Source organism: Sturnus vulgaris, chromosome 3 (genome assembly GCF_052056855.1).
Source record: "Sturnus vulgaris isolate bStuVul1 chromosome 3, bStuVul1.hap1, whole genome shotgun sequence".
NCBI classification, from domain to species: Eukaryota; Metazoa; Chordata; class Aves; order Passeriformes; family Sturnidae; genus Sturnus; species Sturnus vulgaris.
Genome location: NC_142245.1, coordinates 59,922,475 through 59,950,102, shown reverse-complemented (window position 1 = coordinate 59,950,102; position 27,628 = coordinate 59,922,475).

Here is a 27,628-nt window from a genome sequence, read left to right as displayed (position 1 = left end):
AACATATCATTTAACTAATTAGATGAGGTATGCTAGTTATGTAATTTGGGAATTTTTACCATCCTGTCATACCACACCTGAAAGTGATTAATTTTTGTGTGAAGTGTTCATGTTATCCCAGTTCAGGGAGCAAATTTTCTGAGTCTGATTATTTCAGATTGTATGCTGATTTTTGTTTTTCAACAGTGCTAGGATTCCATAGCACAGATTAAGAAACTTGAACAAATCCAGAAACACAGAGCTAGCCCCAGAGGTGGTAGCTTTTTCTCCTCATTCTATAAATATTCATTCATTTGCTTAATGTGTGGGCTGTCCTTTTTGCCCACCACAACACTTCTCCTAATTTGCAGGGTAAATCCAGTTACGAATATAAGCAGGACTCTAATAAGATAGCCAGAGCTACTGGCTGGACTGAGCTCTAACCAATGATTGCTGTTTGGTGATTTGCACATTTTTAACCATCAGGGTACCTTCAGCCACCTGGTTAAAGGCAGGTGGTATTTTCACAAGACTCCCACACTGCTCTAAGCAATCTAAAATGAACCTTGTTGAGCTATTCTGAAAGGCAGTCAATGCCAAATGTTTCTCATGTATAGGTCATGACTTGATTTTTTAGGTGTGTGGGTGTGATTATATTCTTCTACACTATTTTTCCCTCTCTGAACTGTAAAAAATGCCATATAAACAGGTGAGATTTGATCATCCTAACATGCATAATAGTGACATTTCCATGCAAAAAATGCTCCCATATGTAAAATACAAAGAATTTAAGAAAGAAAGAAAGATAGTTATTAACTATCTCAATTATATTTATCAGCATTTTTATTTGTAAGAGAAATGCTATGTCTGCTATGTTTATCTTGTGTTCTAGATAATTGAGGAGTTATTCTAAAACTTTTAAATAAACTGAATTTAATCCCAATCAAAAAGTCACACTTTGAGTCAGATGTGATGTCAACTTTGAAATAACAGTGTTTCATGATGAGGTATTGTTTATGTTTTGTAGAGTTCATAGGATCTTTGTGAAAGCAAAAGTCATGAAAGCTCATTTCTGAAAGCATTGATGTGTATTGTATTTATTTAGAGCTGTGCTTTCCACTGAGCTTTCCACTGCTCTTTTCATCATAAAGAAGAGCAGATTCTGATTTGAAGTGCAAAAATATCACACTGCCTGAAAGGAAGGATCTAGCTTCCCATTTGTAATGAGTAGGACATAGTCTGTTGCAAATATACTTGTGCAGAGATTTAATCAACTCTTTTCTAGTAAGTTATAAAGTTAGATATACTCATCAAAGCTGAGATAAAATATTAGGGTGTGATCCACCCACTCATAACTGTCTTTTAAGCCATAATTTCATTTCAGAAGCTACTGTTCCACTGAGGTAGCATGACTTAATGTGGACTACCTTTTGTTTCTTGCCTTTCCTGATTTGCTCTGCATGAGAAGGGGAGACAGTGGGAGTCAGTGGAAACCATCCTGAAGCATTCGAGGTCACAGTACTGCCACTGCCCATATGTTAACAAGAACTCAATATATATTTAGGCAGGACTGTAACAGAACTAATGTTTGCCTGAGTTTCTGAAACAACTGTCTCTTTAGAAAAACGTGAGTGTTAATCTATAGAGGCAGAGATGACCAAAGGGTTGTGTAATCTGAATGAATGAGAGGAATTTCTGAAAATTACAACTTGAAAAGAAGATGTTCTGGAAGTTCCTGTAAGCAAAATGGTATTATAGCCTATGCTAAACAGTGTACCAGGATTTGACAAAAACAAAAACACCTCGGTGTGTTGTGTATTTTAAGCATTTTTTGCCTTCCTCTTTAGTTTGGGGTTTTTTCCTTCTAGGAGCAAGAAGCTCACCACCAAGCACTGGTATCCTTACTTCTCTTCTAAGAAATGCCCTGGTGAGGAGCACAGAAACAAAAAAATAGTTCTGAAGATTTTTAAAAAATAGGTAAAATCACTTTAGATATTAGAGAAGGTTTTAGTTGACTGAGACTTCACTGCTGTAATTCATCCTCCTCAAGAAAAACTGTTTGTTTGTTATACTCCCTCTAACTACCATTTCCAAGAAAATGAAAATAAAAAGAGGCAACAGCATCCTCAAAGGGAGGACTATTACAGATTTTTGGCACTAATCTTCTTCCAGATTGCATCTATTTTTTAAGCATTTTCAAGGTCCAAGAGTATGGGGACTCCCAGATCCCACATTAGTTCAAAGAGTTAAAACGTTCAGCAAGTTAAACTCCTTGCTTTGGCATGTCTATCAAAGGCTTTGAGCCTTTAATGTAATTGAAAACAATTGTCCCAGTGGGGAGGTCTAACACTCTGACCAGTTGCAGTTAAATACTTGAACTGCCTGAGAAAACTAGAGGGGTTATAAGAATTCAAGGGTAAACTACATGACACGGCTCTGGTGATAATAATGTTCCAGAATTTATATTTATTAATATTGCCTTCTTTTGGTCAGACTCCCACAGGAAATCCTGAGGACTACATGTCTCTGGCATGTTTTATCTTAGATAGTCCCATCCTTGTGGTATTGCGTGCTGATAGCAGGACAGAAGAGTACCTTTGAAAATCTCTGGTCTTTATAGAAGCTGCGGATGACAACAAACAGGACCTTCAACACTCTGGGAAGACAATCCATCTACTTTCCGTAGTTATCATTAAAATGTCTTTCAGACATAGGTCATAACTGGAAACCTATAAAGGATGCCTGTGTATTAGGCACTTCCCACAAAGCCTGGTCCCTAGCGATTAAAATTTATCACATTGTTCTTCTGGTTACAAATACTGCTGATATGTGTCATTAGTGCAGAGCACTGCTCATAATATTTTGACTTTACTCCAAACATTTTTTTTTAATTCTGAGTTTCCCATAAAGAACCCACTCAAGTTTTTAAAGACACACATTACTTTAACATACTTAAGCCTGTTTTAAAGGTTGTTAACTATCTTATTTTCCTGTAAAATGTACACTTACATAAAATTATTTGATGAGAAGCTCCACATCCCCCACTCTGGTACCTGTGATATAGCATAGAGCAGTTATTGTGCATAAAATCATACAGCCTTATCAGTATATGGGGCGGTTTATAAATACTCCATCTTCTTAAAAGTCCTTTCCTGACTAAGACATTGTTCTTTTTGACAGATTTTCTGGTTTGTGTATCTAAAATTTTTGTACCATTTTAAATTTGCATGTTTACTGAAGAAGAAACACTGCATAGTTATTGTCTGAATCTACCCTTCTTGCTAGAGTGAAGTTATTCGATGTAAGCTGTACTATATCTAGCTGAAGGCAACAAAGTCCATTTTTTGCCAGTTTTTCTAATAAAAAAGTTTACAACATCACACCACATACTGTTTTCCTGTGAATCATAGTATCATAGAATGGTTTGGATTGGAAGGGACCTTAAAGATTAACGAGTTCCAACCCTCCTGCCATGGACAGAGAGACCTTCCATCAGCCTAGGTTGCTCAAAGCTCTGTCCAGCCTGGCCTTAAACACCTCTGGGGATGCATGTGAGTGTGTCTCAGTCCATGTCCTTAGCTGCTGAACCCCGTGATCAATGGGAACAAATACTGAATAAGCAGCAGCCTCTCATACACACACACACACACACACACAAATTCATCTTTCATGGAAATAGTTAATTTGGTTGAGAAAATAAATTGTATTATGCTGTTTCTGAGGAGGAGGCTGGTGCCTTATCTTTACGGGGCATCAAAGAACCTCCTTCATAGCACTAATCTTCCTGCTGTGAGCCATTCCTGGGACGACTGACACCTTGCTGCCTGGGACCTTGTCCCACGAGACAATCTGTAGGGAGTATCTGAGTCTGGCACTGAAAAGACAGAGGACAAAATAAGGACTGGCACTGGAAGGTAAATTTCATTTTAAGAAGAATCAGTTTGCAGGTATAAACAAATGTTATGTGAATGAGTATCTGATACAGAAACCAAGTAAAAAAGGTCATACTTTGCATGCCACCCTCATAATCTTCTGAGAAGCACTATAGTCAGTCTATTCCTTAGAAAGCTATCTTTGCTTGTCACTCACCTTCACATATCCACTATTTGCTGTCTCATCCATCTTTTATGTTTCTCCTTCCTTTGATCTAAAGAAGTCACAGTTTCCATCAGAAAGACATTTTGTTTTCTGCACTGAAAAAACCCCAAACAACTGAAAATGACATATCTCTGTCCCATCTCTTTTATTCTTCTCACTAAATTATGTATTTGAGAAATATGGGAAAAAGGAAAGACAAAAGATAAAAGTTTAAAACTTAAGCCGTGGAGAAAAGTAGTTCTTGCATCTTTGGATTTCACAGCATCTAAAAATAAACAAGCAAAAAAAGACCCTTTACCTATGCTCAGGAAATGAAAACATTCCTTCTTCTTGTTCCCAGATGGCACCACAGCTAGTTTCTGTAAAACTAGCAGCATGAAAAAATTTTTGCTGATATGTGAATAGGCTGAAGCCTGATGCAAAGAGTATTAAAGTCTCTCTGGCAGGCCTGCCAGTGCCTGCAGTGGGTTTTGGATCAGGGTCCATAGGATACACGAAAGCACTCCAAAGGAAATTATTTTCCCCTGTTATGCCCTCCTTGCAGCCATTCCCACAGAGAGCACAGTTCACTGACTATTTTCACAGAAGCTCTGGAAACAGCATGTATAATATTAGAAAGCCAGATGATAGAAGGCGCTGAATTTTGTTCTTTGAACCATTTCCAGTAGAAATGTGTTGCTTCCCTTTACCTAAATGTTTTTGGATCAGTTTTGTGTAGATTTTTGGGCCTTTACAGGGAGAAGCATCCCCTCTCCCTTAACACCAAAGGTGCTCCAGCACAACTCAGTGGTGCTGAGCTCTGTTGAGAAACAGAGTGGATGGTGCCTGAAGGACAAAGGCTGCATGATGGTAGGGTCAGGAGATCCAGATTTCAACTCCACCCACAAACTCTGAGGATTTCCAGTGAATCAAACTGGAACAGGACTGCTTCACAGAGAGAGGAAAAGAAGGTGGATATAAAAACGAGAGGGTAGCTCAGATCCAGGCTGGGTTGCATGGGGGGCCCCCAGCATATGAATACATGAATTCCACTAGCCTTGTGATGTTTTGAAAAGTAAACTATGGAAGAAAGACCAGAAACTTCAAAGAAATTCCTGATTTGGAAATTGTCTGATGTAAAAGGTGTTAGCATAGAGGAGGGTAGAGAAATAGCCTGTTCTCAAAGGCACTCTACAAGAGGTCAAATGTTGGTCTGGCTCATATGGCCATTTTTTCCAGTTGTACAGTATATTGTGTAAACTAAATATAATGTAAAGATGCAAAAGCTTCCAGAAATGTCATCTTACAGACATTTGCTTGGATGCAATCCATGATTATGTGAAAACATTTACTTTGAGATCTAAAAGCCATGGGTTACGTGGGTGTTCTGTACATTTTGCATTGGAACTTATACTATAGAGCCAGAAAATACTGAGAGACTTAATTTGAAATTACTTGTATTAGTATACTGGCCTGTGCTGTACCCAAATGTAAATGTGGCTGAGTATATGTGACAGAAAAAAAAAAGGATAATTCATGGCATATTGGAGAGAACTGCCAGAAAACTTTACAAGTGGCTGGGACCTCAGTCAAATCTCTGCTGTCAATCTCATGCTTGCTATTGCCCCAAAAAAACAGATTACTAGAAAATCTCTAGACCAAAATAGAGGTAAAATTTTCAAAAAGAATGACACTTATTATCTGCATTTTTAACTGAGTTCACCAGTATGTTCTCACATGATAGGGCATGCATGACATTAGGCTCAGGTGTGGCTATGCCTTACAAGGGACAGAGGCTAAGAAATGGCCTTTTAGAGACCACAAATGAATATCAGTTATTGTATTAAATCATAGTCTTGCAACTCCTGCAACAAGCACAAAAACAATATGCAAACATCACTGTTTCTGTGTTAAGCATATGTTTGTGATGGGCTAGACAAAGCAGCTGTGCTGCAGGGCAGCAGATTGCAGGGAGTGATGTACATTTGTATCAGGACTCGGTGACTCATCTTGCTCTACTCTTGAGACTATTGAGTTTCTCATTTGTGAAAGTATCTCAATATCCCTTTACTGTTTAAAATTTGCCCTATACTTATTAAAAGAAAAAATTAAAGATCTCTGCTCTTCATGCAGGCAATACAGAGATCCCTGAAGCTTACTCATACTAATTCCAGAACTGCAAACTGTACAGCTGCATCTTTTAAGGCTCTAAACAGATCATGCCATTGGAGTTGAACATAGTCTTCATGAATAGACCTCACCTGGTGTGGTTACTGTACAGCACCTGAACTGCTCTGGGCAATGTAACAGTTCTTTTGTAGCCAGATGGAGTACCTGGTGTAAAAAGGTGCTCTGGAAAGTACTCAGTAGTCTTCAGCAATGGCCAAAAGCATGTCCTTGGCTACTGCAGTGAGTTTGGACCAATGTTCTTAACCCAAGACAGATCATCTGTGCAAATCCTGAGAAGTGTCCTCCAATGGCTGAGAATAAAAAATGTTTGAAGCCATTTTGCATCTGTCTGTCATCTGGAATGAATGCCAGAGGTACTGGGGAAAGAGAGGTTAACTTCTAGCAAAATCTCTGTCAGCGTTACGCTCTCAGCCTGGAAACAGGCTGGATTGCCATGAAGTCACGGAATGCAGCTGTGGCATGGGGAAAGTTAGAGTTAGGATTCTGGCAGTTTTTTGAAAGACTTAAAAAACGCCACAAGAGTTCAAAAAACACAATTCCAAGAACACAGATTTTAAGAGAGAAATGAGCACAAATGTAGTTATTTGAATTTGAATACAATGAAATAAATGGGAGGATCAAATTAGTTAATGCCCATAAAATATCCAGAAATTTCATTTGGATTAGGGTTTGGAACTCTGGTTGCTGTGTCAGTACAGCTGTGTGTGGGATAACCTGCTATACAGACTGAATCCAGGGGCTGGGCCCTGGCTGTTTGCTATCTGCATGATACAAAATTTTAGCAGGATTCAGACTCAGAAATCTGGACACAAAGGAAATTCAAAAACTGCAGTATCGTTATCCTGATAATTACAACATTTTAAAGCTCACATTTCATCTGTTCATAGGAATAATAATTTAAGAACATCACTAATAAGTTCTGTCTCTCTTCTAGTCAAAAGATTTCCCCCATTTCTGATAGTGGACAGGGATTCGCATAAGGAACTTCAAATTAAGAAAGCTTGGCCAGTATATTTATATTATATATTATATTGTTTTATATAATACTTTTTCTTACTAGTGCTTATGCCAAAACAAGAATCAGACAATTATGAACTGAAAATTATGTACTTTGTTTCTTTCAACATCAGAAAACCATATTTCATAAACCAAAACCTGAGCACCTTAAGAAATATAAAACCAATGAGTCAATACCTTTCCTGATGTCAAAGCCTGAATTTAGTTTAGAGATATAAATTTAACCAAATAGCTTCTCTTAAGCTGATAAATATCCCTGATTTCTCTCTCAAGCTGATAAATTTCTCTCTGATAAACCTTAAGCTGATGTACTTGGAGTAGTGTATACAGTTCTGATGTCCCAGCATAAGAAGGTCAAGGAACTCTTGGAGCAAGCCCAGAGAACGGATATAAAGTTGGTAAAAGGACTGGAGCACCTCTTCTACAAAGACAGGCTGAGAAAGTTGGGGCTGTTCAGCCTGAAGGAGAAAAGGCTGCCTGGAAACCTGATAGCAGTCTTCCAGTATCTGAAGGGTCCTACAGGAAAGCCAGAGAGGCACTCTTCGTCAGAAACTGTAGTGATAGGACAAGGAGTAACAGGTAAAAATTGAAAGAGGGAAAGGTTAGGTTAGGAATTAGGAAGAAATTCTTGAGGGTGGTGAGACACTGGAACAGGTTACCCAGGGAGGATGTGGATGCCCCAACCCTGGCACTGTGCAAAGACAAGTTGGATAAAGCCTTGAGCAAATTGGTCTAGTGGTCTAGCGTCCTTGCTCATGATAAGGGTGGATGGGAATAGATGATTTTTAAGGTCCCTTACAACACTTAATATTCTATGATTCTATAAAATAGATTAAATAGCACTGAAATACTTGTCATGTTGCTTGTCAGTAATTCCTATTAATTTCTTATTTTTCCCTTAAAAAAATGCCACAGCATCACAGAACTCATCAAAGGCTTCCCTGCACTTAGTGGTAGTGCCTGTACTGTGTTACAGAAATCTGTTTATGGAGAAGGTGAGAATTGATTCAAACCCCTAAGTCATTGCTTAAATGCATTAACCACTTAGCTTTGCAACACACTGAGGCAAATATTGTTTAATTCATGTCCACGGAAATGGGTCCTGGTTTTCCATTGGAAGCTGTGTGAAAACTGAATCATAACTGTGAAAACTGTCAGCAGAAGTGTGCCCTTTCATTTAGTGAATATATTTGTGACAGGAAAGGAGGAAAAAGCAGGGTCAAGCTGGCTCAAGTGAATGTTTTGAACTTCCATATACTCAGGCAGATATGGATTTGGTTTCTAACAGAGCAGGCTAAAACAAAGGCCTTTATTTTATATTTACTTAAATATTTTTTAGCCAACATTAGCTGAGGTCGCAGCTGAAAATAAAACAGAAAGTCCTGCTCTACATTTTCATGCCCCAAGAACATCTCTACGTTTTGTTCCAAAGATGCAACAGAAAACTAATTTAATTTTTTTTTTTATCAAGCTGCAGGGACAAGATAATTCAGTTCTGTCATAGTTCTGGCTTATTTTGGTTTGATGTACAGTTAGAACCTCTGTTCTAACACCAACCTGAAATTTCTTGATGTCACAGTGCCTGCAGGATACTCGGAGAGGAGAGGAGAGGAGAGGAGAGGAGAGGAGAGGAGAGGAGAGGAGAGGAGAGGAGAGGAGAGGAGAGGAGAGGAGAGGAGAGGAGAGGAGAGGAGAGGAGAGGAGAGGAGAGGAGAGGAGAGGAGAGGAGAGGAGAGGAGAGGAGAGGAGAGGAGAACTGGCTATAATCAAAAGCTTGATTAGATGAGGGGTTCTTTTAGTTTCAGTTTTCCAAAATCACCACCACACTTGGTTTTGAAATTCCATCTGGATCTCAGTTCTGTGTAATTTTGTTGCTTCTTAATGGTGCCAAGCATCTGTTTTCACTACCTGTATTGTGAAGAATTTGGCATTGTTATCAAAATCCCAGTCCTAGAGGTAGCTTGTAATAGGAACAGCTTTCATTAATGCTAACCAAAATGACTCTTACAATGACAAAGATTAATTTGTAAGTCAAATGTATTTTTGAGGATAAGAGGGCTCAAAGTATGTAAGGCAATGCCATCTAGTTATCATAGCTGATAATTCCCTACGAAATACAGCAACTCTAATCACGAGTAATGATCCCAAGATGGATTTTCTTCCTAACTTAAATACAAAGCAGGAAAATGATTATTCCTTTTGCAGTTTATAATTTTAAATCCTATAATTAGGCACTTTTATATTTATTTTACAGTTATGTATAAACAGTACCATTTTGTGCTTTTAATGATGTGTTTGCAGCTTCTAAATTTTCATGCATTTTGCAATTATAAGTTTTCTTACTTGGAATTTCCGTCTGCTTCATACACTTCTATAACCAATGCTAATAAATTTTTCATCTTCCATTGACATCACAGAGAGCGACTGAATTTCTTTAAAGAGCACCTGCCCAAGACCCATGAACACCCTCTCTTTATTTTAAGAGGGCAGTCTTGCCCTCTGCCTTGACCATCTGCCTAACATTTAGGTCCACACCTAATATTCTGTGCAAAAACGCTGTATTCCCACTGATCCCAGGGCAGTCTTACTCATGTGCACGCTGGCTGATGAATGCAAATGTTCCCCTTCTGTGGTGGCAAAGTTAAGCTACAGAAACAAAACCCCACTTGGCTTCTTTCTGAGTTAGAGATCTAAACTTATAGCTTACTGCAGGCCACTCAGATATGAGAGGTCTCTGAAAGAATGACCAGATTATGAACTAGCAACAGCTGGACATAATGCCAAGACAGGCCCTTGATCATACAAACTGACTAATTGCTTTCTCATTCCCTCATTTTGGTTTTAAACTGCCCCAGAGATCTTTCTCCTGGGCTGTGTGCTGATACATTTTGTCAGCTCTTCACTCCAGGGACCACTCCCAAACACCTCAGGTTATATCATACCTGCCCTCCCTTTCATGCTCTAAAGCACCAGTTAGGTGTCCCCGACCATGTTTTGGCCACCTGAAATGAAAAGGCATTTACAAAAGGACATTTGTGTTTTAGGGCCACAGGGGATTCACAGAACTGTTACGTTTTGTGTCCGTCACTCCACAGCAAGCCAGCCCTGAGCCGGGCAGGCACAAGTCTGTACATAATGCTTGGATTCCTGACCCTCTTGTAGTTATCAACAAAGATATGGCCTACAAACTATACAATTCAGTGCTGAAGCTCTCACCTTGGATACTTGCAGCATTAAGAACTGAGACTTTTTTCTCTTCCTTTTTTTGCCCTTTCATTATCTTTTCCAAGAAGCAATGTTCCCTATTTATATACTTAGACTTATATACTTCTACTCCAAACCCTTGATTTCCATGACTCTGATGGATCGTGTTTTTCTCAAGTCTTTCCTGAGCTTCTGTCTTATCAGGCTTCAGCACAGGTCACTAGTCTCTAATGAATTTTATGGGTAATCTGGAGAATGTTTCTAAAATGCTACAAAGATTCTGATAAGCTCTTTTTTCATTATCCATCCTAAAGCGTGACTCTCTGGGGGTGAAACCACTTCTCAGGGTTGTTAGGTTGTTTAATGCTCATATATTTATTTCTTAAAGGTCAATAAGATCAGGCTGGCTGGCTTGTAAAGAAGTAACATAATTGCACCCACTACTAAAACCTGATGCAATACTGATTGTAGTCAATATGCCAGTCCTTTTTCAGTGAGAAAAATCATGAGTGCAGAGAACTTCACATAAAATAGTGACTGCTCTCTGTTCCAAGAGATTTTCACTTTCTTGTGGTAAATGCTATGCAAAATGGACTGAAACAATCAAACAAAAGGTGATTTTTCCCTATGTATTTTTTTTCAGAACAAGCTACACAGAGGAGGAGCAGTGTCACTTATTTGTGATCCTATTCAAGAAGCTCTCGCTGTGACTTCTTTTTTTAATATGTTCTGAAGCTTGAAGATGTGAATTGAGAGGAAAATACAGTTAGTAACAAAGAGACTCTAGCTGATCTTGGTTGGGAAAGGAAAAGTTTTTCAGAGTTTGTTCTAGTGAGACATCTAGCTGCCCTTGTATGCTAGTATCAGTATAAAGCAGAAAGAAAATGGTTGCATACAAAGCTGAAAGTTTCAGATGCAATTAGGAAAACATATATTTTTATTCATCATTGAGAGCAAGCTGAAAAATCACATCCTTGCTGAGGTCCCTTTAAATATAATACATGCCTAAATTCAAGGTTCCAGCACAAATAATCAGATTATTCTCACCCTAAGAGTTAAGTGCTTTTCTGGAGTAAGATCTGTATAAGAGAAAAAGGACCAAGTCTACCCAGCTGCAATCCCAGTGAGCTCACTCCAGGTTTGAATCTACTCCAGGAAAGATAAATGGCTGCGTATCCATAATTTACAGGACTATAAATATCAAGAACGCTGCTGATGTCAGACTGGAGTGCACAGTCCTCCATCAGGTGACATTTCCGTTGGCTATGAGATGAGTGGCTTTTAGAAAAGGACTACAGGAATGAGCTGCCACAGCTTATTTTAAAAATTTCTCCTTAAAACTCTCTATGTCCCAGTTCCCGTGCATTCCCATTGAGGGTTTTTAGCCTGTTTTAGCAGAGATTTTTTTTATGACATGATGTGGCTGTCACAGCTTTAGCATTTGAAAGATTAAATGCTGTCTGTCATGTTACCCACATGGGTCTTGGCACTTGCCCCTTTACAGAGATTGCTGAGGGCTAAATTTTGCCCTGACCCATTCAGTTTTTGGGTCCACAACAGAAGTGTGGCACTTGCAGGGGAATACAAACACAAGAGGTGTCTATTCTGAGTTCATTCATGTACTGAGTTCATTCATGTGTAGTTACTAAATCTTAATAAGTTAATGACTGTTTTAGTTCCAGTTCTTGGCATGTTCAAATTGTGCCTCCAAAAGGGAACAGAAGAGGTCAAAAACTTAGATATTACTTCTTCATTATAACGATGGAGTTTTAAAAACTCCAGGGCTTTTATTCTGAAACTTATTATGCATTCTTTATTTTGGCAGGTCTGAGATAAACCAGCAAACATACTAATGAAGACAAGAACTGTCCTGAGGAAATACCTCCTATTAGTTAACAAGCAGACACAGTGGCCTGGATTAGGAAGAAACATGACAACATTGTTGAAAATGAAGACATGTATCCTAAGTGAAGCCAATGGGTTCACAGAAGCCAGGGCTGTGTAACCTGCTGCTGCACATCAGGGTTCCAGGAGAGGAAATGAACATTACACATGGTGAGAGCAATGATACACCAGGGTGAGATAAATTTACTGCGTAACTGCATTTCATCTCAGAAATTTTAAAGTAGCATTTCTGTACCGAGAGTGATTCCGGAAGAACGGCTGTCCAGTGCAATGTGCCTTCCAAATGGAAAGATGATTGTCAGCTCTCTGGTTCGTTAGTTTTTATCTTCACTGATAAATGAACATTAAGTGGTCAGTTGTTGACAAAAGCCCTCTTTTTAATTGGATATGTGAACTGGACCTTACATAACCTGGCAACATATTATCATCCCTGGACCTTGTCACTCAGATAAAACCATCTTGGCTCCTACAGGATTGCGGGTGTTCAGTGTCGACATTTCTGCTGTTTGGAGGAGAAGATCCTAGACATATATGCTCTAATACAAAAACAGAAAATCTTCCAAACTTTTAGTTTAGTAGAAATTTGCCCAAAATAGGCAATAATCAAGAGAACCACATTTGAAGCCAACTAGAGAGTTGCATAGCTTGCATGTTGGTCATAGGTCTGGAGGCAGATATGACCAAGCACAGTGAGAGTTGTTTGCAAAAGATTAGGGAGAGACCAAGGAGACCCTTAGTCAGGAGTTCTGCTGTCACTCTATCTCTCATGGGCCTCCTGGGGAAAAGAAGTTCAAGATGTCACTAAGGAGACTGTGCCCACATCTGCCAAAGCTTTCTTAGCTCGTAGTGGGTCCACTAGTAGAAAGAACTTGCCAGCACTGTCTCTTTTTTTTTTTTAATAGAGTTCCAAGATGTATTCTAAGAGAATTTCAATGGCTGTGAAAGCTAGAGTTCATGAACTGCATACTTCTCCTTCTTTTTTGTTTTGTCTTCTGGATTTCTTTTTAGCCATTGATTTATCTCTAGCTGGGAAATCTCCCAGTCTTTTGAAATACTTAAATTTTTGTTTTGGAATTGCTACAGGTCTGTATGAGGGTCAGTGAAATTCCCCATTACAACAAATAGTGCAGATGCTCCAGCTGTTCCCTACATCATACATAATAGTTCCAGCCTAGTCCCAATCCTGGCCATCACCCCACTGCTGCCAGTGCTCAGTCCTACATGAGGAATGGCAAAACATCCAGGGCCCTCTACTCAGCCAGAACTACTTTGGACAGCCAAAGTAAAATGGGTAGTTTCATGTGTGTGATTGCTAATTTAGCCCATTTCATGGCATCTGCTCACACAGGATGAGTCACCAGAACACCTGAAAGAAGCCTACCTACTAGCAGAACAGTGACAAGCAGCTGGAGAACAGCAAGGGCAGATCTCATCTGTCTTAACATAGCTGGAACTGGAAAGGACCTGTGACCACAGCCCAAACATCCCTCCATTAGAAACAGTCCTAAACATTCGCTAGAGAGCAAAAGTTCAGCCTGTCCCTCACAAGGTGCTGTGCTGTTGCCATCTCATGCCTCATCTTTTGGGCTTCGTGGTCCTTTCTCTTCTGTAAGATACACTTCACAAATTAAGAAGCACTGAAATAGGACCAGTTTTATGGTTTGTGTTAGTAGTCCATGCAGCTCTGAAAAGACAGCTTCTGCGAAACTCAACTTGCCACATTTGGCTTGTCCAGAGTGCTCTCCTGCTCTCTGTTGTGTGATCCCACTGCTTGATGCAGTTCCAGGAGGCAAAATCATTGTAACCAAAAGAGAGTTCAAAGAAGGGAGACTGATAATAGGCCTGGTCTTAATTTGATAGCTGCATTGCTTAATTCCTAATTTATTTTGATGTTAGTTTTAATGCCCCAGACTGAGTGATAGTCTGGGGCTTCTTTGCTGGGTGTCAATGGATTTAAGTTGTTGAGGTTTTCTTTTTTGTTCTTTTTATCTATTTTGTTATGTTTCGGTTTGTTTAACTAACATAATAAAGTTGTTAATAAAGTTAAATTATTTCTGTCATTGAACAAAACAGTTCAGAATCTTTAAAGAACTGAGTAGAGATCATTCAGCCAACTTAAAAGCCTGTATTTAAATCTTACTTTGTAAACTCATTTAAATCACATGTTCTTACATATTCTGTCACTTGAAAGTTGTTTCCTTTGAAACTTTGCTCTTTATGCTTTCATACAGGAAATACGATAAACTTGTTTATTTCATTTGTCAGTTTTGTGTTTCTGAATTTCTTCATCAAATCTGTTATCTTCCTTAAGTATCCAATCCTTGCCCAAGTTATGTGCAGAGAGGGGAACGGTTTTACTGCTGTAATTCCAGTGCTGGAAAGACAAGAAAAGGGCAAGCAGAGGTACTGACTTCTGAAAGCTACAGGAAAATAAAGACATTAAATGGGCATTTTATTTTGGAGGCAATCTTGCAGGATGAGAAAGTCCAATATTTTTAGGATCATGGGATAAATTCATGTTGGAAAAGTCCTCCAGAGGTTAAATAGTTCAATTTTTCCAGTCTAATGATGCATCACAGTCAAATACTTGCTGATCTCTTTACTCCTTTTCCTGGCCTTGTATTTTCTTAGCTAACTCTACCTTTTATTGCTTTTTACTTTGAACTGGCCTTATCAAGTCATTAATATTTGCATAACAGGAATACATTTTATTTATTAGTGAATTGGGAAGAGCTAATTAGAAACAAACAATCTGTAGGCTGGAGATCTGCTGAAATCAGCAATAAAGGTAATTTTTAAAATATGCTTGTGAAGAGAGCCCTGCCACATGTGGAAGCTTCTCTTTCCTTGACTAGTGTGGAGTTTTTAAAATTCTTCAGCTCTCACAAAGGGGAAGAGGATGATAAGCCTCAGACATTAACAAACCCAGGGGAAGGAGAGAAACAACAGCTTTTCACAGCTCCATTTTGAAGGGGAAGGAAGGCTGGGAATCCCCAGGGTCTCTTTGGGCAGGAAGAGTTAGTTTAAGAAGAAAAATATGATAACTGTTGAGAAATAAGCAATTTCCAAATTTTTATTTAATCATTGCATCATTCATTCTCCAGCAAGAAATCTCTGCACTTAATGCCCTGAAGAGGAGAGACACTTTCTACTATGGAAATGTTGGTAGGGTTATCCATATTTTTTGTGCTTTGGAAAAGACAAGAAACACTATGTCTAAATGAAAGGAAAAAAGCCAGCCTTATTTGCCACTCCCTCTTTTTCACCAAATATAGATGTCTTTTCTTTTCCAAAGTCTATTTCACTGGTATAATTTCTCCTTCTGTAATGCCTCTAGTGAATTTTCAGAGAGGAATACCAAAATTGTCTCTGTTTTTATGAAAGTGGCAAGGATTGGTTACAGCCATAGTGTAAAGGAAGTTACTGAGCTTACTATGGACCATTGCTAGGAAGAAAACTGCTGGCAAGTCTGTGCTCAAGCAGCCTGTGAGCAGATGAAAGGTAACAGAAGTGTTCAACAACATGCACTGACCCTCAGCTAGTTGGTGAAGTGAGGCTGTCAAACAAAACTGGGCAAACTGCACCCCCATGGTTTTGTTTTTTATTGTGTATGCCAGCCTTGGTGTTTCTGTTTATGTGGCTGGTAGCCAAAAATTATTTAAAAGGCCTTTTCAGACTGTAGGAAGGAAAAAATTCCCTTCCCCCTTTCGAACTTGGGGGTCTAACAGACTCACCCTTTCTGTCTGGATGGCAGAAACTTGGGATTAGGACTGCATCTTTCCCTAGTGCTTGCACAGTTTATATCACAAATAAATACTGATTAATACCTAGAGCATTCCACACAAAATGAGCCCAAATTTAATAATGATTGTAGGAGGATTTTAACAGTCATTAACCGTGAATATTTACTTCTATAAGTTTTCTTTCCCATGCAAAACACGCATACATGTGGATGCATTTTTACGGAGTTGGGAACTATTCAAAACAAAAGTTATTTTGAGGGTTAGGAAATAGCTTGTCTTACAGCTGCCAAGTGATTTTGGAATAACTCTTTGCATGATGGAGTGGAGGAAAGAATGGAGATAAAAACATCGGTCCTTCAGTTCAAGGAGACTAGATGTTTAAAAAAGGGAAGAGGAATAAGGAAAGGAGGGAAGGAAAAAAAAGGTTTTCACCTTCTTCTGCTTCTCCATCTAGATCTGCATTAATTCTCTGTCCTGAAAGTGGGAGGAGGAGCTCCATCTACATTCTCCTGTCTGTGCCCCTTGGCAGGCTAGATAAAAAAGGCAGGCAGCCCTTCTCCTGGATTTTTGTCTCTTTCACTTTAAGCAGGTTTGAAAGAGAGAAAGAAAACATGTATTGATGGACATGGGGAAATGTCATTAGTCACATTTAGATAAGTTTATAAATGGACAAAGTAGCTCTCAGGGCCAAACATAGGGTTGAGGTGAAACACCTGAGCCTCATCCAAAACCAGGGACCTTCAGCTGGTGTAAATCAGGTATTGTGATACATTCCAGCTGAGGCACCAGTACAAGGATTCATCTCCACAGTCTGTAAATTTCTTGACATATATTTAGGATATTATAAAATGTTAATAAATAGTTGCAATATGTGAGCATTTAAAAACAGTGAAACGCAACTGTCCCATTGATTAATTTTGTGCTTGCTTTGTGTTTTAAAGCAGGAAAAGAGGATCCTTTCCTTTACCTTCAGCACATTTTGTTCCAATTCCAGAGGATGAGGAAAGCCTTAGGATGGGCATAGCCATTATGATAAACACTGTCTGACTCCAGCCTTGCACAACCTATGAAAGTTGCAAACAGATACCAACGTTTTTATAAGCATGATGCTGCTTTACTTTAATATTGTGGATTAAGATGAGGGTAAAACAACAAAAGCAAACCATCACTCTTCCTTTCTTTTCCTTCTTTCTCTTAAAAACAAACAGGAATTTTTGAGAGGAGAAAGGATAAAACCTGTGCTATAGCGGTGCTTACCTGGGGCCAGGCCGACACACTGAAATTTTTGAAACTTTCGAAACTTTCACAAAACAATATTTTCATCTTAAAGCACCTAAAATAATTTTTAAATGGACATTAAAAGTTATAAGTATTATTATATAAAATTGTTAAAATTCAAAGTCATGCCATTAGTAAGTCTTTTGTTTAATAGATATTATTATGCAAGCTGAATACACAAACCCTCCCACCTCCACCTCCAAATCCTGGTGACTTTTTGTCTTGTCTCTCAAAATTATCATTTTCCCCAAAGCATATGAGTATTCTTTCTGGAGGTGAAGAGTACATAATATATTTAGAATGGTTAATCTGATCAATCCTGCAGACAGGTGAATTTTTTAATATGTATTTAGGCAGTCAGAGAAATTAGTTTTGGAAATACTATCTTTTCCTCCCCCAAAGTTAGCAGGAAAATTAAGCTCTGAGATAAAGTTTATCAGTGTAAAGTTTACAAAGGAACAAGGGAAGAGGAGAAATGAAAAAGAGTGTGGTGCTCAAAGCAAAACAAGCACCAAGCCTTTTAAAATTTCTTGAGTGTAAGTTGAATGGCCACTACTTCTTGGTCAAACAAAGCAGTCATCTCTACTCCTTGGTATCAGGGCACATTGCTTGCAGTGACATGAATTCTTTTGATTTGCCATTAATGGGAAACTGCTTGCTTGGATGTTGCTGTAGAGTCAAATGTCAGGGGGAAGATGCATATTCTGCAAGCACAGAGGAACAGGCACATACAGTTTGTCTTCAAAAGACATCTCAGAGTCCTTCACCTGGCCCTGTCAGGCCAGAAGGAGATGCCACACTGTGGGAAGCCTGCTGTGTGGCATTTCCTTTTATCAAACCCAGTCTCCACTTGTGAAATCTGAGGTGTGGCAGACATAGCATTGTCAGAAATTGTGGGGACAGTCAGTGTGGGCTCTCACTAAGTCCCAGAGTGCTGCTTACACCCTGAAGCCCTCATAGCCCTAGCAGCTGCAACCTATTTTCACAAATATCTGACAAGTTTCTTTGGCTTACTGCCAGTTTGAGCTGTACCAAACACTTCTCTCCTTCCCCTAGCTTCACAGTCCTTTGTAATTGCTGCTCAAAACTTAGAACATGTACCAAATGAAGCTCCTTTCCTCCCTGCAATGTGCAGACATCCCACCCCAATTAATTAACCCAACAGTGGCTTTGTCTCGTGAAAGCTGTGACTTCCCACACTTTATCCCCCTCATTCAGCTTAAAGACATCAGCACATTCCTGACTTCATCACTTGTTAACTCCCTTTTGCTAATAGCCAGTGCATCTTCTCTTGATGGCCTCCTCTGATTTGATATGACTTGAACTCTCACGCAAAAAATGCTGAGGGCTGTTCACTTGCTATTATGGCATATAAAAATCTCTAAAGTTGTGTTTTAGCACGGCTCCTGTATCCAGAACTGAGAGGCTTTCAGACCTTCTCTGACTGTGCTGCAATGCTGCTAATCTTGCAAGCACCTGGTAAGGAGCAGCAAAGCCTGAGTGACAGCAAGATCTCTGCTCTTTTGTGTTTGATTACCAACAGTGAATCCTTTGGAAAAGTTCCAGAGGACTTAATGAAGGGGTCATTATATAACACATCAGGTGAAAAGTTATTTTCAGCAGCTATTAAAAAAAATCAGAAACCACATTCAATATAGCAGCATGATGTGTCTCCAAACAGATTTTTAGCTATGCTACCAAACCCTAGAATTTATGATACTTTTAAAAAGTTACAATTTAATTCTCTACTTATATTTTAGAATTATAAAATGTATTTAAAGAATCAAAGGGTTCTCCAGAGATCATCTGCAACACTCCTTTGCCTAAGTACAGGTTAATTCACATATGTTTCATTCCATACTTGCTTGTTCAACATGGTCCTTAAAAAACCATCACTGATGCGGATCCCCTGATGGAATTCTCTCCTTTTCTTGAAATAGATTGCATTGTTTAGCTTTGCATTTGATAGAGAGATTTTAACTTGTTTGCTCCTAGAATTTAGTGTTGAAGTAGACAGCAACAATAGCTGCTTAGAAAAGAAGTCTGAAGTACAGGAAGCTGGGAAACTGTAAAGCCATTAAATATTAAAAAAAAAAAAAAAGTAATAATATTCCACAAAATACTCAACTCGAAAAGTCAGAGAAAGCACATAAATTTTTAGCAGTTCATTTGACTTGGATTAAAAGTACTTGGAGGGTCAGACAATAATAAGTATTCACATAAGATTTCTTTCAGCAATCTTCATATTCAAGTATAATAAAATAAACTTCACCTGAAGTAATCAAGACAAAAGTTCCTGAAGTCAGGGATGTTTTAAAGTGAAAAAATGTTATTTGTCCTTTTCACACAGCACAAACTATATTCCAATCATTTCTAGCTGTTTTTTTCACCTGTTCAGAGGAAAATCTAAAGACAGATTTGTTTCTAAACCAATAACCTTGAGTTAGCAGAGGTATCCAGCCCTGTCACTGAAGGCTGTACTTCAGCATAATGTTTCCTTACATCATTTTATCTTCTTACAGAATTAATTATACTCACCCTTGAAAGTCACTACAAAATCAATTGAATAGCTGGCATTTTAAAACTGTTGCTAGAGTTTATGTCTAGTAGATACTTTAGTACATGATCTGTTCCTCTCCAAATAAAATGGTCCAGAGTCTCCTGTGCTTCCATCACTCCCTGTGTCCAAAGAACTCTTCATTTTGTATGACATCACACTATATTTCTTGGCTCTCAGTATTTACTGCAATTTTGCAGGTGTTTATCACACCAATGTCACCAGACCAAGCTGTTACTGTTACTAGCCTTCCTTTCTGCTTCAAGCTCTCTAGGCCGGCTTGAGGGGGAACAAACTGGCTCTGAATAGGATTGTTCCAAGCCATTCCCTTTCTTTCCTTTAAGCCTTAGTTTCTGCCAAGGGCTGGACTGCAAGGAGGAAGAAAAACATATGTGAAAGCTAGCAGTCCTGCCTGATGGTTGCTAAGAAGTGTGCAGACAGCTGTAAATTAAAGCAATCTCTGTTACATTTTACAGCAATGTCCCTCTGAGCCAAAACCTGAAGATGAGAAGGTGCTGCTCACTTTGGGTTGTGAGTAGAGGAGCATCACAGACCTTAAACCTAAATATCCTCAGCAATGATTTTTCTCCCTTCATTCTAGACAAGAGATTGCCAAGACAAAACTGTAAGGAACAAATCAATGAATATACACGTTTCACCTGGTAATTCCCTATGTTTCTGTACCTGCTGTGACATTTCCCAGAAATTATTGCAGTCGTGATGCCTCCAGTTGTGACAGGACCTAGGACTGCAGGAACAGGTCAGCAGCTGACATGCAGGTTGGGAAAAGGTATATCCAGCCTGAGGTCCACATCTCAGCTTCTAAACACTAGTTTTCAGGGGGTTGGATCAAATTTTCAGTTGGACTATGCATCAAGTTGGTTTTACAAACCACGTAGCCAAGACATTTACCTCTTCAGCCATGTCCCTTTGGAACTGCTGTAACATGGAATTTTGTATGTAGAAAGAACAATGGCTAAGCCCATTTTTTTCGTAGAATATTATAGAGAGTACCAGTCAGAGAGTCTTTACTGACAAGCATTTCACAACTATAGAGTGAAAATTAAGTCCATGCCTGCAGAATACTTTCTTACAATCTACGTAGATTTTGCCCTATGAACAGTCCTTCACATTTGCATGTCCTCCTGCTTCCTTTGAAACCAGCACCAAAACTTCCAACTAAATGAGAGTTGAAATCTGTTTATAGTTTGTATGTTTTCTGTCAGAAACAATTGGACACAACAGTAAAAAAGTTTTCATCATACCTGTAACTTATACTTTTGTTAGGAAGCAAAAGACGAGTTTGACTTCTGATGATCGGTATGTTTGCCTCTTCATTGTAAAATGTAAGTAACAATAACATAAACCAGCCCTGTTTAAACTCTTGTTTATAGAATTCAAGTAGTATTAAATTTTTTTTAATAGTTGGCCTAGAATAAGCATTAAAGTAGCTTTCATGCAACTCATAATGCCAAAAAATAAATGCAATTCTGCACATTCTTTCCTGAGAGCATCCACAAATGACGTGCAAGGCATACACATTGGCCAGAGGCCATGAGCAAAAGCATTGTGTTAAAACTTTGTATGACATCAAGCCAAAAAACTACTTAGCATTTGTATCTCAGATCTCAACTGAATTATGAATTAAATAACCAGATCAAAACAAAAAGCATACAGCACACTACATCCTGCATCTTGGTTATACACACACATATACACATGTGTGTAAGTGGCATGAATCTGTTGTGAATGGATAAAACCTTGGTGTTCTTGTGTGTGTGCACACTCAAATGCAAGACAGGGACAAAAAAAATGTTTGGAGCTACGTTCAGGAAAGAAGACACTCCCTATGCCAATACGTGGATTATATCCCAGGTGGGCTCCCTCTGGTGTTGAGAAGATAATGTATTTCCCCATTCAACCTTATTTCTTTATATTCATCAATGAGCGTGTTAAAAAGCACTAAATGCAATCATGGCTCTATTATGGCAGAGTTCCTTATTCACATAGACCCTTGGTATAGAACATATGGTTTTTCTGCTACTCATCCAGCGTTCATTAATAATATATGAGCCATACACATATATATGTATCTGGATATCTGTGCACTTTACTACACTCAAGCAGCTTTCCATACATGTACAGATCGCTTCTCACCTGAGAGACAATGCAGTGCCAAAGTGTGAAACACGTTATCTGTGAGCAGTGTAGCTCTTCACAGTTAAACAGGAGAATCTGAATGCCCAGAAAACAGCAGGCCCTGCAACAGCAAGGATTCGATTCTCCAATATGTGGAGCATTTTTACAGTGCCTCTTAGGGTCAAATCACATCTCATAATAATATCTGTGCACTTGTGAAAGTCCAGCCCAGGAACCATGTGAGGCACCCCAGCTGATAAGGGATTACCTAATTACCTATTTAACTGCTAGATTCTCAATTTTGGAATACCAGGATTCAGCATTGTTTAGGAGCATTGTGGCATAGACAATGGGTAGAATAATTTTAGCCATGAACATTAACTAGGCACCCTAACCCCAATCTTCTTCCACTTTATTTAGCAGCCATTTACCACCTTCCACTACAGGTAAGGAAGTAGTTCTGGAGATTATTTCCCTCTTGTGCTATAAAACTATCATTCAGTGAGAGAATTCAAATACCATCCTTGCCTTTATTTCCCAGATGGTAAATAAAAACAATAAACACACATGTCTAGCAGTTGTTCATAGATGCTCACTGACAGGAGAGAAGTAAGGAGACCAGGCTCAGCTCCCAGACCCAGGGAGAGCATGTCCTCATGATCTCAGATCTCTGCTCTTGCTCCCAGCACACCCAACTTCCCCCTTCCTCCTGCTCAGTTCCTGCAAGCCCTCCCTCTCCATCGCGTTCTTCCCTTCCAGCCCGCAGCTCATTCATTGCTACCCACGCCCTGGCTCCTGCCCCTCTGTCCTCACACCCTGTGTGCTGATACACGCTGGCAACACAGTGCTTGGGCTGGGTCCCAGGCCTGGTAAAAGCAGGGGAAAAACCCAACATTGACTCTAGTGGCCTTCTTGGACTGAGTCCTGAACACATAAAAGCAAAACTGGTGTTAATTTTCGTTTCCCTCGGACAGTGCTGTTAGAGTTGGCACGTTCTCCTTCGACCGCTGAAATAAGAGGCGGGGGGGTGGCAGCTGGGGGAGCAGGAGCAGAGGAAGAACAGAAAGCATACGTAAAAGGAGGAATGATTGCACACATGTGCTATGAATTCTTCAGCTCAGATTAATGTTTTCCTGTGATTTTAATTGGCTGCCTTCTGGTTTCGGCCAGATGACCAGTTACATTTCAGGACAGCTATAAAGTGGAATCTAAATGAAGTATTTGGACAATGGACGCCAATGTCTGTGAGCTATTCCAGAAAATTATTAAATAAACAAAAAACACTGGAACTGCAGAGCATAATTATTATTCTTGTTCATTCACATGTAGTATTAATTCCTACTACTGACAAAAAACTTTGCAAACCAACCAATTGCTGTTTCCTGGTAAGCTGTCCCTGCACACTCATCACATGTATGGCATTGAGATCTTTTCTTAATGAACAATATAGCATCATTTATTGGAACAACTAGAGGGTTTCAGTGCAAATTAACTAAATTTCAATTTTCTTGTAATTAAAATGCTCTCCTTCCCAATACCAAACTGTTGTCAAATGGCATTAAAAGAAAAAATCTGTGATAGTAGTTACAGTGGGGGAGCCACACCCGAGTAGCAAAACTGACAACAGACTTTTACTGCTATCTTCACTTAGATGTGGATTTAATTCTTTTCATCAGCCTGTCTGCTGATCTCTGCTGGTGAATTGGCTCTGGTGCAGCCAGTTCAGCCTCACGGAAGTGTCAGCATGATCTACCTGCAGCCAGGTTCCCCCCTTACTGCCGCCTGTGTAGGCTAATCTTAAACAGCTACTGAGAATCATCATCCACAAAGGAAAACTCCCAGCTGGCATCAACCCACGACAGCTTCCTCCAGGACCAGCTACTCTCCCTCCTCTGTGTGGGTGTGGGCACATGGAATAGGGCATTTCCTCATCCCTTTGCCAGTTCTTCACTGGCTGGTGGTATAATTCACTAGGGAAAACATTCATGATCCAAATTGCAATCTGTCCCGGCCTTATGAGCTTGCAGAACTAAGCAACACAAGAGAGCAAAGCGGGAAGCAGCTGTTCCTGCCTGGGGGCAATAATGCAGAGAATTAGAGAGGTCCAAGTGCCTACTCCTGCATTTGTTAGGAAACATCTCTGCCCTGCACCCCAGGACTCCCAGAGTCTAGAGCCCTGGCCGAGGGAGCTGAGCCCTTACAGCTCTCATGAAAATGCTACATGTGGCTGATACATACATCTGGTTGATCAGGAGGCATCATCTGAAATAAATGTGGTTCAGTGCACCTTCCACTAGAAAGGGTGGAGTGACATAGTACTGTCAGAAAGGACAATTAAAAAGGCAAATTTTAGGGCCTTGGCTGTGCCTTATCATTCCAATCCAACTCTGTCATCTTGGTCTGGACAGCATTTGTCAGAGCATCCTCAGGAAAGGGAAAGGGTCATCACATAATAGACATATCTTATAATAACTTGACAGCACCTTTCAGAAACAGATCTCAAGCCCATTTACCAGCTCTAATTCATAAGTGTGTAGCATCAAAACTACGATATCTGAATTCACTTTGGCCTCTTATATGTGCTGAATTTGCTTTGCAAATAAAATGCATTGATTTGATTCAGCTGACGACAATGGCAAAAGTGGATCCTCTGCAATTCTGAGTTAAGAGGCCATTTCTCTTTTGAAAACGTATCCAGTCATCCTTAAAAGCATCTAGTGGGGGTTACATTTCCACAGGTACTGGAAAATCATATGCCTGTAATTCAAATGCCACAAATGTAAATATTTAGAATGATAACAAATTTTAATCTGTTTCTCAGAAAAATCTCCTGACTCTGTTCAGACTCTGTCTCTGCTCAGGGGGCAATAATGACTGAAAAAAACTCTAAGTGATATATATATATATATATATATGTGCCTAATTACCATCCCATTCTCTGAGCTGACTCTGGATGGAAATCTAGGGTTACAGAGACACAGCAAGGACAAGAGCCAACGTCTGGGAATTGAAGCTCAGCTAATCTAAACTGAAGTACGATGGAAATTTTTTAACAGATGGGGTAATTGACCATAAGAACAGTTCATGGAGAGTTGTGATGAATTCTCTCCACCACTCACAATTCCTAAATCAGGACTGGATGTTTTTCCAGTAGATAGACCAAACAAGAATTAAGTCAGAGAAAGCTAATGGCCTCAGTTGTAGCAGAGGTCAGACAAGAGGATACCAAAGGCCTCTCTCAGCCTTATAGTCTTTGAATCTCCTAAATAAAAAGTTCAGGGTTTGCAGATTGTAGCATAAATCCTATTCTATTTCAGGCTGCTTTCAAACTTGGGCAATGAAAGGAGAAGGAAAATAAACAGATGCTGCAAGACAAAATCATGTGAGTGATGAACAAAAAGCCCTATCCATGCATCAAGCGTGGCAGAGTATCTTCCCAGGGGTCTGCCTTATCAGTGACCTGGTTTACTTTGGCCTATTTGTCAGTGGCAGAAAAAGAAAACAGCCCCAGAACCTGATAACTATATAGGACTGATTGTATCATGTAGTGATAATGAATTTGAATAGCTCTATTAGAAGAGCAGTGTGGCCTGAAATATCCCTCCCCTTTTCATGGATGGTGACTTTTCTGGGTTGCCTCTTATCTAACAACAGGGTGTTTTTCCAGGCCACAAATTCTTTAAAAGCAGAGAAGTGTTAAGAGATTCCTTCCTTTCTTGATAGGAGTTACCTCCTCTTGGATGTGACAATTTGATGGCTGTACTCCAAACCAGACCTGGGGAATGGTCCGGTTTTAAAAGAAAAAGGAAGAAAATAGATAGATGTTTCGAAAGCAGGCACTAAGACAAATCTGCTTGGGAGCATAGCCAGCCAAACAGTTGACTCATCACAGCGGAGCAGACCGTGAACTCCAGCACCACGGGGAAGAGCACAGGAAGAAGCAGCAAAGACAAAGAGAGTGGTGAGAATCTCTTCCAGTGGGTCTGCGACTGCAAAGACTGGTCTGTAGAAAAACCATGTCTAGGACTGCAAAATGCACTGCTTTATAAGGGTTCCCTCAGAGCAGGGCTCATCTTGGACTTTTGTGGAACTCTAAAAGCTGATGACTTGTCGCCCATTTCATGTGTTGGTGGTTTCCTATTATAAATTTCTCAATATGAATTTTCTGAATGAAAAGGACTTTCTCAAAAATATTGAAAAGTCCGGGGGAAGACATGCAAAATTTCACCCAGCTCCCTGACAAATCCTGTTACTCTGCTCCCTATGTTCCTATCTCCACACCACCAGCAAGCACTGCAAGGTATTGTGACATTTACAGGGATGCTTGGGAAGGGAAGTTCTTGGAAGTCAGATTTCTGAAAGTCCTTAAGTACCTGCTAGGAGATAAGAAGAAGGCAGAAACAAATGTAATTTTATACTACTTGGAACTGCATTTTCAGGATCCTTTTCATTATTTCAATCCCTAAAGAGAGTCTACTCCTCAAGCAATGGTGACATTTAATAGATTGGAGCCACAAACAGGCTGGGTGTACTTCTGAAAGTTTTGTAAAGATCGAAATTAAATCCATTGTTTGCAACAGATGGTTTTGCCTCAGTAAACTCCATTCAGGATGTAAACTGTATCTTTGTGTCAGATACTGCATAAAATTGATTTAAGAGTCCTCATCTAGACACCTAAGATAGAACAGATGAGACAGAAAGACACTGAATGAAAGAAAATCACTCGTTTGGAGTGGGTAATGCAGCTATGCATTATATACTCATGATATATGTGATCGTATTGCAAATGTTTGGGCATTAGGATGTGAACCTATATTCCTTAAATGCCAACATTGTTCCAGAACCACAGCACTTACATTCAGAAAACTTTCCAGGAGTGGTAGATTGACCTCATTAAATTTTCATCTCAATGAAGAATTACAGCCTGCAATCAGCACCAAACTTTCACACACCTCTGTGTGAAGTTCGAGCTCATAGCAAATACTTGAGAATCTTCACCACAGTCTTTGGTGGGAGTAGATGCAAGCAAATAATCTGGTACCCTGGGCCTAATGGTGCTCTGTCTCTTAGGTGTCAGAATAAGGACTGAAACAACCTATTGGATAAACAGTCAATTATCTAGTCTTTCCTGTGTCCCCAAGGGGGTTTATTTTATGCTCTAAAATATGAGGTTGGACTGCCATTATCATGATCTTCACTTGCATAGTTACACATGTTGTTGATGGTGATAAACTTGTCTAGCTCTTTAGAGTCCAGCCACAATGTATTATCTTGATGACCACTTATTGCAGGGGAACTCCATAGATTAGCTAAATGTTGGGAAAAGTAGGGATTTCTTTTTGTAGGGATAAAATTTCCTACTTTTTAATTTTACTGGGCAGAGGCATACCTCTTGGAGTTTCTATTACATGAAAAGGTATGTCTCATTTCTCTGCTGATTCAAAAACAGTTTCAGAAACGGTAAATACAATATGATATTTATCAGATGAAAAACTGTACTCATTTGCCAAAGTGCAAACTGGAATGAGACTTACAGCTA